This window comes from Cyprinus carpio, chromosome A15 (genome assembly GCF_018340385.1).
Source record: "Cyprinus carpio isolate SPL01 chromosome A15, ASM1834038v1, whole genome shotgun sequence".
NCBI lineage: Eukaryota > Metazoa > Chordata > Actinopteri > Cypriniformes > Cyprinidae > Cyprinus > Cyprinus carpio.
Window position 1 is genome coordinate 13,613,870 of NC_056586.1, and position 14,290 is coordinate 13,628,159.

Here is a 14,290-nt window from a genome sequence, read left to right on the forward strand (position 1 = left end):
GTATATTAGGACTTCCCTCAGCTTCTGGAAAATGTTTTGTGAACTTTGATTCATAAAGTGGCTCTTTCTTTACCACTTGTGTTTTTAAGCCAGTAGTTATTATATTATATTATATTATATTATATTATATTATAATTATATTATATTGCATTATATTATATTATATTATATTATATTATAAAGTAAAACATGTATTTTTATATACATTTTTATATATTTTTTATATAATTTTTATGTTTGGTATATACTATTATTGATGCAGATTTTAGTAATATGATACATCAACATTGTTTTCGATTATATAAGCATTATTATGTATGTATGTATGTATGTGTGTATTTATTGTTTTCATTCAATTTTATACATACATACAGACATGCTGTAATGTATGTTAAATCCTAAACTCACCTACAGTTTCTACAGTTGTTTCTACGTAAAAATCTGGAACCCAACTGACATTTTTACTGTACGTTCAGCACAGGTTTTTTTTTTTTCAGTGTACAATTTCCCTACTGTACATTAGTCCTATAGGGGTAATGTGGAACAGAGCAGTGCATCGCAACCCCCCACCCCCCCCCACCAATGAACCGTATCTTGGCAATCGCTCAATACTAAAAATGAATTTTTTTCAATCATGAACCCCCACCCACACAGAAGTGATTTTGAGGGCCCCATAGCTTCAGGCCCAGAGCCCAGACTTCCTAGTATGCCCTTTCCTAATAAAGTCCAACACACGCTTCGTGGTATGTACATGAAAAAACAGCTCTGGGTCTCCTGCCTGAGGTAATATCACAGTGTGTTATTGGGGGTACGTCGATCAATATCGCCCTTGAACAACTGTCCACCGGCCCGGGATGCATCCATCCTAATTGAAATGATAAGCCTCTTCCTCCGGAATCTACTCCTGCCTTAAATCGCGATTGCTCCCCAATAATCCCCATAAAACAGTACTCTGAGCATACATGGACACTATAAGAGTACTCTATTACATATAGTGGCAAATGCCGGAAGTGTGTGTTCAGCTAGTTTGCAGTGTCCTCCTTCCACAGGTGTCTCTGAAGCCCCCACAGTCACACAGCACTGTGCCCAGATAAGCCAATGCACCATTATAGGGCGTAGATCCTCATTCCTGTAGCCACTCTCCCAACTTACCCCTGCTTTAAAAACCGCGTTGCCCTCGCCTACAGCTCCGAAAAGCGACACACAAAAAAAAACTACCGAACCTTTGAAAACACAGCGGGGGCTCTCTATGGAAGTGCAGCGATGAATGCCATGTTGAACGTGTCTGTTTGAAATTGCATCCAAGTTTTATAAACATATTGCCAATTATAATTATTTAAGAATCAGTTGAGAAAACTCTCTGGTCGGGGCATCTGTCCCCTTTCACTGCACTACTTCCCACATGGGGCAGAGATAGGGTGAGGGCAAACTGGGCGTGCAGTGGTTGTTGAGATAGCAGCCTTCTACTGAGATGCATGTGGTCCTCTTCACAAGCAGTAATGAAGAGCGTTAACCTCTGTCTCTGGCTTGTCTCAGATCTGTCTGCCGCTTATCTACTTCTCCTGCCTGACAGACTGTATGTGGGCTTAATGGTTGTAAGCGTATACATCTCTTTCCATCTGGAAACCCGCGGCAGATAATAAGGTGTGACTCTCTCGCCACTATAGGGTTTACAAGATTATAGCCAATATCAGCCAACTTTAGATCATAATGATACGTAATCGGGGATGGGTAGTATATATCAGCCAGAATCTTTCGATCTCATCCAGCCAGAGATTGCGCTATTTCATCTTAGTTTCATTCATATTTTATAATATGCACCAGTTTTACATTAATTTGTAAATTTACGTTATCACATTGTGAAAGCAACAATAAGAGTAATGCAATAATACAATGTGGAGGGAATTAATCCCCGCAAATGTTTAATATGAAATATGAGTTAGGCACCACACAAAATGAGAGCAAATAGCGCAACATGTTTAATACCGATTCAACTGTTTGTGTGGGTTTTTGGCTCATCCAATCAGTAATTAGATCTCAGAACTCATTTTTATAACGACCAGCTATACTATTTTTTTTTAAGTCTATGTTTTAACTCAAATGTTGCGTAATGTGAAGCTGTTTTTTGCACCTTTCAGACATTCATTTATTGTTATGAATATCTAAATTTTTTTTTAGTTTTTAGTTGCCATCCACCAAAAAATAAATAAAAAAAATCATTTTTTTAGTTTCACTAAATTATCCGAAAAATAGTATGTGAAAAAATGACTTTTTTAACAAATTAAATAAAACAAAGATAGAAGATTGAGTACGCTTTACAAGAAAATACAATTTCATGTCTTCTAAGTAAACTTTTTAATCTATACAAATCGTTATCTCTAAGTGTTTACTTGGTGTTTCTTTGTATTATTTGTGAAATTTACCATAAATTTTGAGTGCAAATGGTGACATACTACCCGTTTTTCAGTTGTGGGCACTTACCCCGGTTATTTACATTTAAATATTAATTCCATTTTCAATAAATCTAATTGATCACAGTGATCTATACGGGACTGGTACTGTTAATGTAATAGGTAATACTTTAGAATACTGTTCCGTCATTAAATGAATAACTAAATACAAAGATTAGCACTCTAGTAACTACTAGTAATTCTATAAGTAAATAATAGTGAATAAGTAATAATAGTGCTTAATCTAATGTGAGGTTAGATTAATATTAACTATACGAGTTAATCCATGACTACAGACCACTACTAAGAACTAACTGTACAGGTTCATACTTAAATTATAATGTATACTTATATTTAATTCTATAAGTGAGGGCATGTAACCCACTAGTGACCTCAAGTATTACCAAATGCTTCAGAGGAATACCTTATTACTTTGTTCAGTATTCTAAGTTAATAACACGATAACTCTCTAGTACGTACTGAGATTACAACTAGTAGTTACTAGAATGTATTAGTTCATTAGTTTATTTGTTCCTGTGTAGTTATTCATTAACGACAGAACAGATTCTAAGTGTGACGGGTGAATTATACTGTACCATCATTTAGCTTTTGCCCAACCCTATCTTATAATAATCTGTACCAGTACAAATCAAAAGATTTGATTTCAACACCAGAACGGTGGCAGGTTAATGAATTGAAATATGGATTTTTGCCAGTATTGAAAATGTTCTTTGCTGGCGCAGGGGGGCACAACATGATTGCCTCTGGTAGGTGAGCATTTCCATTTCTAATGAATCTTCTGCTGTGAAGGCCCAGTGATCCACACTTAATTACAGCTGGCTGATTATCCACCTCTGGCTTTTGGTCACAGAGTGATGAAAAACAGTTTTTGTTAACATGCTGCAATTCCCACTACAGGTGGTTTTGTGCCTGGAGAACCAATCATTTGATTAGATCGGCTTGATGATACAGTTTAGCGGTACTAAATGGAGACTTATTATTATCTTTTCTAAAGTACCATCACAATTGATCTTGCACATTCTCGGAAAGGATCTACGCTATTTGCACCAATTGTTTAGAAACACACGAAGATATGTAGCCCTGAGCACAGTGACCACACTGAATACTTGAAAAGGGCTTAAGCCATCTCTTGGTGGGGCTTTTTCCTTTAACTCGGGTATGAGTGTCTTCACTTAGCTGGATGGATAAAAAGCACTTTATAATGGCATGTAAAATCCGGGGCACGGTTTTCAGAGATTTTAGTTCCCACGAATTACAATAAGCAAACTGATTTTCATTGTTAATAATAACCCATCAGGGGTTGTGTCTAATTTAGATCGACATACCGAACGTAACCTTCTCAGACCACCTGCAAGGACTTAAAGGTCATTTAAGTCTCAAAACACAATTTATGTATTTTAATGAACTCTGAGTGGTTCTGCTCCTCCTTAAAAGTTTTCCGGAAACCCAACTTCAATCCAGAATGAAGGTCATTAAAAGTCATCATCAAAAAGAATTTCAGGCCATCTGAAGCCCAGTGGTTACTTAAAGTCCTTGTGATATACGTAATGTGCTGTATGTTGTGGTGTTTATAGGTAGAATAAAAAGGTTGAATAGACATTAGAAATCTGTAAAATACCTATGTACAAACCAATCATAACGCAGAGCACATTACTTAGATCAGAGCACTAAAAATGTGCACAGTCCTCGAATCACTAGAACGCCCTGCACATTTGTAAAGTATCTTTATCACTTCAGACATTGTGAAAGTGAAAAGTGTGAGTGACGTGTGGGCCAGAGAATGGGTGCCCATAATGAATTTGGGCTCTGCATTTAACCATCCAAGGACTTTATAACCTCTTGGATCGTACTGATCATACATTACCTGAACTTCAATGTGAGGACAGAAAATCTATCAGGATTCTTTAAAACAATATACTAATATGCGTTTTCGAAGATCAAGTCTAGGGGGAGAAATGTTTTAACTAATTTCATTCTGGGTGAACTAGTCCTTTAATGATTTCCTCACCAAAAAATGAAACAACAAAAAAAAAAAAAAAAAAAAAAAACAACTGTGCAATGTGAAAGTAAGTTTGCGAAGGCGGCATGGTGGCCATATCCTTTCGTGGGCACTAATGAAACAAGGGCAAACAAAACAACTAAATGTTTGCAGGCTACAGCAAGGTCAAATCTGGCAGGTTTCCCCCTTCTATGGCACACTCCTCTATATTATAAGCAATAATGGTGCCTCCCGGAGGACAGAAACGTACCACACAGCCAACAGTGCCGTGTTGGAAAACACAGACCAAAACCCTGACAAAGCAACCAATACCAGTTAAATAAGGCCTCACACATTTAAACATCAAGAGGCTATTAGGCTGTGAATGCACTGTATCTCTTTACTTCGTCAATGAATTGGAGAGTGTGTGAAGATCAAAGAGGAAAAATGCAGCACACACAAGTGCACAGTTGTCATCTTGTAAGACAGCCACTGAGCGTGAATTCGTAAATGTGTTACTCGCTATTGGTACAAATGCGAAGTAGTAATAGTGCAGATGTGAGATACAAGCGACAGGAGGTTTAGAGCGTCCTTGACTTGAGGCTTGGTCAGGACAATGATCATATCAGGACAATGAATGTTGTGTTAATCTTTCAGGTGGTGGCTACCAAGAACGCGAATGGCGTTACGCCGCGTATTACCCACATGAGTTACGAAATAAGGGAAAAATCATGATTCAAGTCAGTAAGGGTTAAGTGCTGGATGATTTCCATTTTAGAGCGAAGGATGGAGAGCAATGAGGAGTGCATCAAGGGTAAACATATGTCGTGAGTAAGGATCCGAATATCGCAATTTCTTAAATAATATAGATATATACATCCAAAACGCAATTAGAGAGGAAGTGGGCTACGGGGGTTATTTGATTGATGATGATGATCTTATTGGTTCTAATTATTAATGATGTCCTCTATCACTTGCTAGAGCAGCTTGAATGAAAACAGTTATTAAAGTGGATCGCAGGGTATGGCATTCAATCTAAGTATAACAAAAACATAGAAACGTAGATTTGTTTGCGGACTTTACTTATGATACAAGTCCCGTTTAACTACTCAACAAACCACGCTGTGTTCACTATTATGAATTTTGAGGGAAGAATGCAGTATGCACCCCAAGAGTAAGCTGAAGTTCTCTTTCGCATTTCTCGTACATGGAAAGAGCCACAGCAAGGGTGAGAAGCAGAAATGTTGTGAGGCGTCGTCAGTAACATTCGCTTCTCCATCCGCCACTCATGAAGACCGCGGCGCTCGGGCGAACACCTCATCACAAGCATCCAGTGATGTAGATCACTCCGCGCTCCTTATTCTGCCTCCCCCGAGCTGTCTCCTGACCTTTTCCATCTGCTGTTTAAAATTTATAATTTGTGTGAGTATATCAATTCACTCAAACCAGACGGAAGAACTAGGACTCCAGCTTCTTGGTAACTAATCCTGTGTCTTCCTCTTCTCTGCATCCGCGCATGTGGACGGCATTTGGAGAAGGGCTCTTTGGAAAAGATGGTTTGGTGGGCTTATTGATTTTTCTTAAATAAATCTCACTTCGGGAACAGGTTACGCCAGAATTTTCTCTCCTAAACTGAAGATTTTTGGCTGTTGTGGGTACGGACTGTACGAATAGCGTCTGTCACCGTGACGAGCAGCATCACCGTGCGCCAAGGATAGGATGGGTTAGGCTAACGCCAACTGCCAGCTTGTACAGCCTACAGGGTTTGTTACGGAGCGCTCCTCGTACACAATCTATCTCTCTGTAGGCTAACTATCCTTTTAGAGCTAGCAAATTAATCAATGCATCATATGAAATATAACTATTTAAATTGGTAACGGTAGGTAATTTGATACAAGGGGAATAAAATGATTTAATAAGCGAAATAAGGAGAAAAAAGAGTGAATGAGTCATATGATCAAACTTAGTATTGCAAACACCAAGCTGATACCGAAATCGTTGCATATCCTGGTGCAACAACGGAAGAAGATAGCACCATGGAAACGTCACCCTGTGTGTTAATAAATGACCTAATTAGAATACATTGAGAAAGACAAAATATTTTTAAGATATAACGGGATTGCGCTGGGCTATTTTTCTTTTCTGGTTGATTGTCCTTTGATTCTTACTGATGAATATACGAACAGGATGAATAAGAAGATGAGAAATGCTAGCTTTATGTGTATTATATGTGAATGGTTGTTATTGTTCTACATTAAGAAAAAACACTAATAAAACAAGGAAACACACAGCAGATCACGACCAACTACACAGAACACAACAACACACACAAAACACAATGAAGCGATAAACGAAGGAAATAACCGAAACATTTTTAGCATATGGAACCAAAATCATCCTGACACATAAACAAGCCAACAACAAAAACATGCACTGATGGAACGAATATTAAATAACTCATGTACAGTGAATCCCTAGGCCCAATTGGTGCATGACTATTAGACGGAGAAGGGGAAGAGGTGGATTGTAAACTTACAAAAAAGATGTTGTCTGGACATGCTTGTTGAAATCTGAGTAAAATATAGAAGCTATTGAACGGTAAAGCTATAGAAGGATAACCAATTGGTTTCCCAATCAGGCTGAGGTTCAAGCAAACCATGTTACTGATTTTTTCACAATCTGGCCAATTGTGACGAGGTGGTCTGTGATAATTAGGCTAATAGGGCAACAGGAGAAACCAGTATACAGACCCACGGAGCAGAGCTCTGTCTCACCAGCCCGTCCCGATGGGAAGGTTTGCCCCCATCGAAACACGGTCAGCAGTTCAATGCATTAAGGCAGTTTTCCGTCAAATGTGTGGTGTGTGTATGCTGGTGAGCGGTTTCATGTTGTTGACGATTGATTGTCTGTTTACTGTATGGTATTTTCCGTTAATTGAAACTACAGGTAACAGACGTGTATGGATTAACGACTGTGAGGAGAGAAGAAACTGATCAACCCGGAGGAGTCTTGGTGGGAAGGTTCAAGCCGGATCCTGTAGGCTCTATATTCAGTTGTTACTGCAGCCAGCTGTACAAATGAGTTGCATTTCCTGGACAGCGATTTCAAATCGCGGACATAAGTATATTTTAAATGATGAAATACATTTTCACTAAAATCTACTTATTATTCAACTGACTTATACAGTTGGGTCAGGATGACTAATTAATCATATATTTGAAGACCTTTGGCCAATGTCACCAGTCAAATTTCACACCACTAACATATATTTAAAAGATGAGATTTTATGCATAGAAAAATTGCCATATAATGAAGGAGATTTAAAATTAGCTGCAATAATAAAATAAAAATGGGCGGTGTCTAGTTGGTAGGTCACCATAATAAAAGCGAATAATTGAGGGGCAGCAAGTTTCAGCTGCTGTCAGCAACTGCTACCTTCATGTGAGAGGACGCAAAAATGAATCAGATCTTATGGGTGCTGATTGATGAAGCTATGAAAATCATAAAGAAGAAGCTTTAATAAAGGATGTCAATGTGGTCGTCTGCGAAAAAAAGGGAGTCAGCAAAGCCTGAACATAATGAGCATGCCAAAAAAAAACAAAAAAAAAAACAAAACAAAATGACAAATATTGCAAGCGAATGACGTAGCCTTTTTCTTAAAACATTCAATATTGAGACTATCCATTTGGATGTCCAGGGCATTGAAAGCTATGTGTTAGTAAGGCAATGGTAGTTCACCCAAATGAAAAATTTGCCTCGAAACGCGCCATTAAGATGATAAAAATGTTGTCCTTACTGCATGGATACATATTTGGAGAAGGGGTGCATTACTCACTTGATCACCAATGGATTCCTCTGGAGCAAGATGGCGGTGCAGTCAGACTGAGCAGTCCCAAAGTGATGAGAAAAACATGTCACAGTAACAAACAGCTAATCCACACAAACTTCAGTCAGCCATACAGTTAACGTTTAGTTGAGTGTTTTAATCAGCTTTTTGCTATTTGGGAGGTTCTCTATTATGACGGCCAACCCAAGTACTCTCGGAGGGTGAAGTCAATTTTCAGGGTGAACTATTTATTTATGTATTTATTTGGTTGAACTATTCATTTAAGGTCATTATGCCATAATCTGTACCGCAACATGTTTTAGGATCCATGTTCTCCGTACTATAATGTTTTATATTATTTAATGATTGTTTGGCAGCTATTGCTGGTCTTTTCTCTTGTAATGTAGGTGATCAATCTAGGACCACCTCAGAAATAAATTTGGTCAAAGCCAGTGGTCCATCAAAAGGTTACTTCTTATGCAACTTGGACTGGAAATTCAGTACTTTCTGAAAAATGAGCGAAGTTGAACGCGAAATTCTACTAACAGGCCAAATTATTATATTCAATATATAAATATCATAGGCCTCTATGGTACACGTAAATATAAACCCCCTGTCGCGAGGGTTTTAGGATGTGAGGTCAATAATTTATTTTATAGTTTGGAAAGTGTTACTCACCTATACTTTGAATTAAGACCAATTGACTCTCTACGATTTATTTATAGAGAAATTTTCTGTTTGCTATATAAAAATAGTTTAGGACAAACACTTAAAATGGATATAATTCACCATGAGATGACGATTGTAGTCATGATATATCACGATCCGCCCACGTCATATATGTATCTCTATCTGTTTTTATCGAAGTCACTAAATTCTTTTGGTGGTATTTTGTGTTATGATCCCTTTAAAAAGGAAATCAAGTGCTTTCTTTTACATTACCCACCAATATAAGTAGATAAAGGACAATCGGTGACGTTTCTAATACAGATCATTTTTATAAAGTCTTCTCTTGCGCACCTAGCACGGTCCTGAATAGACCTCGTCCAAAAATGTCAACATAAGAGAGTCACGATACAACAACATCATTACAATCATTTAAAATAATAATAATTTCTCCAAAAAGCTGTCTTTTAAGAAGATGTGTACAAATAGGTTGCAGTTAACAGAGAGATATACCTTTGACAAGAGCTGTCACAACTGGGACGGACACCAGTTTAAGAACCCTCTATATCTAATGTAAATGGTTTTAAATCAATTTAACATCTAAGGACAAACATCCACAGCTTTACCCTGACCGTTAACCAGGCTCTCTACAAAGAGAACAATCTGCTGATATAAAAATATAGATGCCCAGTTGGTATTACTATAAACCATTAATTCAGACTATCCACTCAGTAAGGTTTTGACCCCGCACGGATCTATTACAAATAGACATATGGAGCAGGCGCACGGAATAGCAAATGACCCTGGATATAATAAGACAGCAGCCTTGCTCACTAAACAATCAGCTCTTGGACTCGTGTTAAATAAATACGTTGCAGTCCAGCCCAAGAATAACATTTAATAAAAGCGAACAAAAACATTTAGAGGGGGAACTGTTATCGCTATATAAAATATTGTATTACTAATACAAGAAGAGATAAAAGGTTGGTATGCAAATCATCAAGAAATGTTGTTCGATGTTTTCAAAGCGTCGACCAATGTCATTCTGCATGTGGACCATGCTAGAGCACTTGTGATTCGATGACAGACAGCTCACTCATGGAGGGTGATAAATCATCCCCAAGATGTTTTGCAGCTCGGACCTAAAAAGTTTCTGCAATCTCTAAAAGGTTAAAATTCTTCTGTTTTAAAATCTGTGTCTGTAATAAGCTGTAGTGTCACACAACTAGCAAGTAGCCAAACGGGTTCTTACTGCTCATATTCAACATTAGACCAGTCCATCATTGATGGATTTATGTAGCTCTGCACCAAAAAGTTTGTAATAATTACGATTTTTTTTTTATGTTTTTGACGCCGCTCTCTTATGATCACCAACGGCTGAATTTCATTGGAGTAAAAAATTACAGTAAACAATTGCGGCGTTGGTGCTCAATTTATCAGTTATTATTGGTACATGTAGGCTCGTAGTGGCCGTTGGGATTTTTTCCAGTCCGCTATGTTTTTGAAGGTCAGTTGTTAGCAGGTTTGAAACTGCAATGGTACTCGGAATGACGTGAATCCCCATATCTGTGTTATTGTAATGCTACTCTCAGAAACAAAGGGTTAAAACAAGCTGTAAACTGGGGTAGGTCACCCCTTTCAAAAAGGCACCCTCTGTACCTAAAGAGTTCATTATTGGCACATCAATAAAAGTATATATTAGTACCTAAGAGTTGTAACATATTATCACCCATAAAGCGACGGTGACACTACAGCCCAAGTATGGTGACCCATACTCAGGAATTCTGTTGCTCGGCATTTGTAACCAATCCCAAGTGGCACACAAACAGCAGGGAACAACACACCGTGAACCAAACACCGGGAGCGCAGGTTGGAGCAGAGCCGCCGTAGGGCAACATCTAATGAGGGTAGCACACGTTAGCCTGCGGAATGCAGTTTGGGTTTCAGTGCCTTTGATCAAGGGCACCTCAGTCATGGGTATTGACAGGCCCGAAACAGACGTCGAACCCACGAGAGGACCTTAAGGGGTTTTAAGAGGATACTACATACACTCTTCTAACCATTAAGGCCACAATCCTGGTCCCCAAAAGTGCATCTTTGGAAAAGTGGATACCACCCCCCCCCGTGACAGATTTTGTTACCTTTTGTTCTGAGAGTGTATGTTTAAATAACATCAGTGAGAATGTCCCAATCTTAAATTGAAACATCTGTAGTTTACACAGAGTAGACGTGCATCTGTGCGACTCAAAATCTCAATAGGTGGGTGATTTATGCCAGGGGGGCAACAGTGTTCTGTTAATGCCCCTTGTGGCCATTCAAGATTCAACCATAACAAAAGGGGAGGGGTAACGAAACAATGAGGTGAACATCAGCTGTTGAGAATACAACCTATCACACCAACTGGACAATAGACTACTAATTCTGCCTTTCATAACACAACCTTCCTTGGTGTATTTTTGTTAGTTAATTATAATGTGTCACTCTTTTCTTTGTGAGAGGTGCTGTTTTAATTAGGATCCGAGTGTACAAAAGAAGCAATCTACTTGGTCAGGATGTTTAATATAGCTTCTTTGCGGATACAATCTGTGAAAACAGGTTCTCTAGGAATCCTGTGTACCCAAAAATGATGCCAGATGGACAGAGAAAGCGAGAGAGAGAGAGGAGGAGAGGATGAGTAGGAGAGAGATAGCGAGGTTGAACGGACAGACACTTGAACGTCAGCGCGTGAGAGTTACTTTACTAAAATGTGTTAAAAGGTGTTTTACAAGCTAGATGATGTCAACAGATTAGCTGTGTTTCTTACCTCATTAACTGAATCTATTTGAACCCTTACTTGGTAAGAAATTCAGAAAATGACTGCATTTAAGTTGAAATATTCTTAAAAACACTACCGCCACAAAAATACTTTTATGTACACTTGACTGCTAAAAAAGGTGCAGCAAGGGGCTTTTTGATGTTTTTCCCCCCTTATTCCGTGGGGGTTTTTTTCCAATGCCCGTGTAGGCACAGTTGAGAGGGGCCCTGCGGAGACTTGGGGTTGAATTACATTGAGTACATTGCACAACAAGTGTACAACTCGGGGCAAAGAAGATATGACTTCATCTACAATTGAGCCTTGTCTCGTACTTACTATTAATATTTTGGCGTCTTTAGAGCTGAACGATATCCGTTATCATCCACGTTGCATCTGATAGCTGATTTTGGTATTCTCACAATCCTCTGAGCAAGCGATTTAAGTATCAGTAAAGTTAGTTTGGAAGATGTTATGTTTGCTGAAAAAATAGACCACCAGAGTTTGACCAGTGTTCTTGTCTCGGAAACTTACTAGTTTTACATCGCTTGCACTGTTGTAAGGGATGTTTTATGAAATTGCCCCCTGTTCCGCACATTAGTCCCACTAATATAGTCCGGCTGAAGGATGGTGAATGAAAACTGCCACTGGTGTGCTGATGATTTTGAACGTGAACCATAAGGACTAGTCATGTGACTGCAATGTGTCCAAACTTCACAAAACATGCAACAAGACAAATTTAAACATACCAAATTTCATGCATTTCTGATGCTTCAGGGGGCATTGATCTCACGGCGAACACATTAAAGCGTCTAGTATGTAGTTTTTAAATATGTTGGCTCAGCTCATTAATTGTGTTCATTTTGAAGTGGCTAGAGATGGCAAGAGATGTTACATTTTTTAGTAGACGTTTGGCCTCACCGAAAGCTCTGGGGTCATAGAAGGACAGAAATGACTTTTTCAGGAGCCTAAAGGGTCGTGGCCAGGGTAATGTGCTATGAAACTCACAAAGACAAACTGTGCAATATCAATATAAATTTATATAAGTTTTCTTACAAAACTTCCTTATAATACTCATATTTTAAACAATTTATTATACATAATTATATTTTGTAAAAATGCATTACGTATTATCCAAAATTTCTGACAAACTTAAAAGATATACTGTATTTTGCTAAAAATATATACTATGTAAATAATGGTTACATTAGATGGAAAGCCTATTTGCCATCACACACTGGTTGGATGATAACATTTTAAATTGCCCAAAAAGTTTTGTTAATGGTGACCAGCCCTCAGTTGGTACACAGTTGTAAATGCGTTTTACAGGATTCAGTGCATCGAGGAACTCCCGTGCATCTTGGTCTTGTGGATCTGGCAGTTTTAATAAGGATGGTGTCCAGGTACGGTGGCAAAAAACTAATTAAAATAATCCACCAAGCCCCCTATTGTGGTTCCCAAACCTTTCGTATTCCACTCATGGTATTGATATCTCCAGTATAGGTGGCAGCTAGTAAATATATATATTTGCGGCACCATCGTCAACTCTTACAGTATAGAGTCCAGTATCTGTCAGTTCTAGGCCATATTTAATCATAATTCTGCACAGAAACCCTCAAAGAGTTTGTACTCTAGTGAACAAAAACCACGCATCTCAAGTGAATTAATGGACCAACAAAAGCATCTGTTACATTATACCCAGCAGAGGTCACAATTGATGTCCACACAGCTGTCGGTGAAGTTTTATCTTATGCTTGCCAGGCAAGGTGTACGTAGTCTAGGTGTTCTTTTATCCCATAATCGCACCACGGTACCCCTCCCCCAAAAATACACCACCCTCATCACCATCCTCATCCCAGTCCCCCTGCATTTATCATCCTCCACGGCACGTCTATACACGGAGATGAATGCCCTCACTTCTGTCAGAGCTGTAATGCTGTTCGTGTGGTGTGCCATAATACAGCAAAATCATCACAAGTCTATGTGTACCTCACAGTACGCGTGTGTGCTACTGAGCACACGTCCCGGAGTCAGGTCCTTTGTTATGAAAACTACAAAAAGCTTGACCTGCCACGAAAGTGGACCTGCAGTGATGTGCTCCGTCCCCCCACCTGCTGTACTCGCAACCCGTTTTACCTTAGCCTGTACGGGAGAAACTCAGAGCCAGGGCCCCTTAGTATGGCAACTGCCACACCACTGGAGCAAGGAATATGTACAGACAAAGCAAAAACAGACAACATATGGCTAAGGCCAACTTAGGCCATCAAGAACCCAAATATGTGTGATAGTAGGTGCAGCAATAATGTTATTTTTAGCGTTGTGCTGTTGTTGTTCATTTGCTGATGTGTGTTGTACAAGAATGGTCATCCTCACTAGAAGCTCTCCCACTCCCAATATCTGCAGGTGCTTGGCCTAATCAAAAGTATCAAAATGCACTTGCGTAAAGAGTTCAACTAGCATCTACTAGCACCTCAACTAGCGTTTTGTAAAAGAGCACTGATGAGTCAATGTTCACCTTTTACGTGCTGTTGTGTTGAAAGACAGGAAGTCACTGAAGG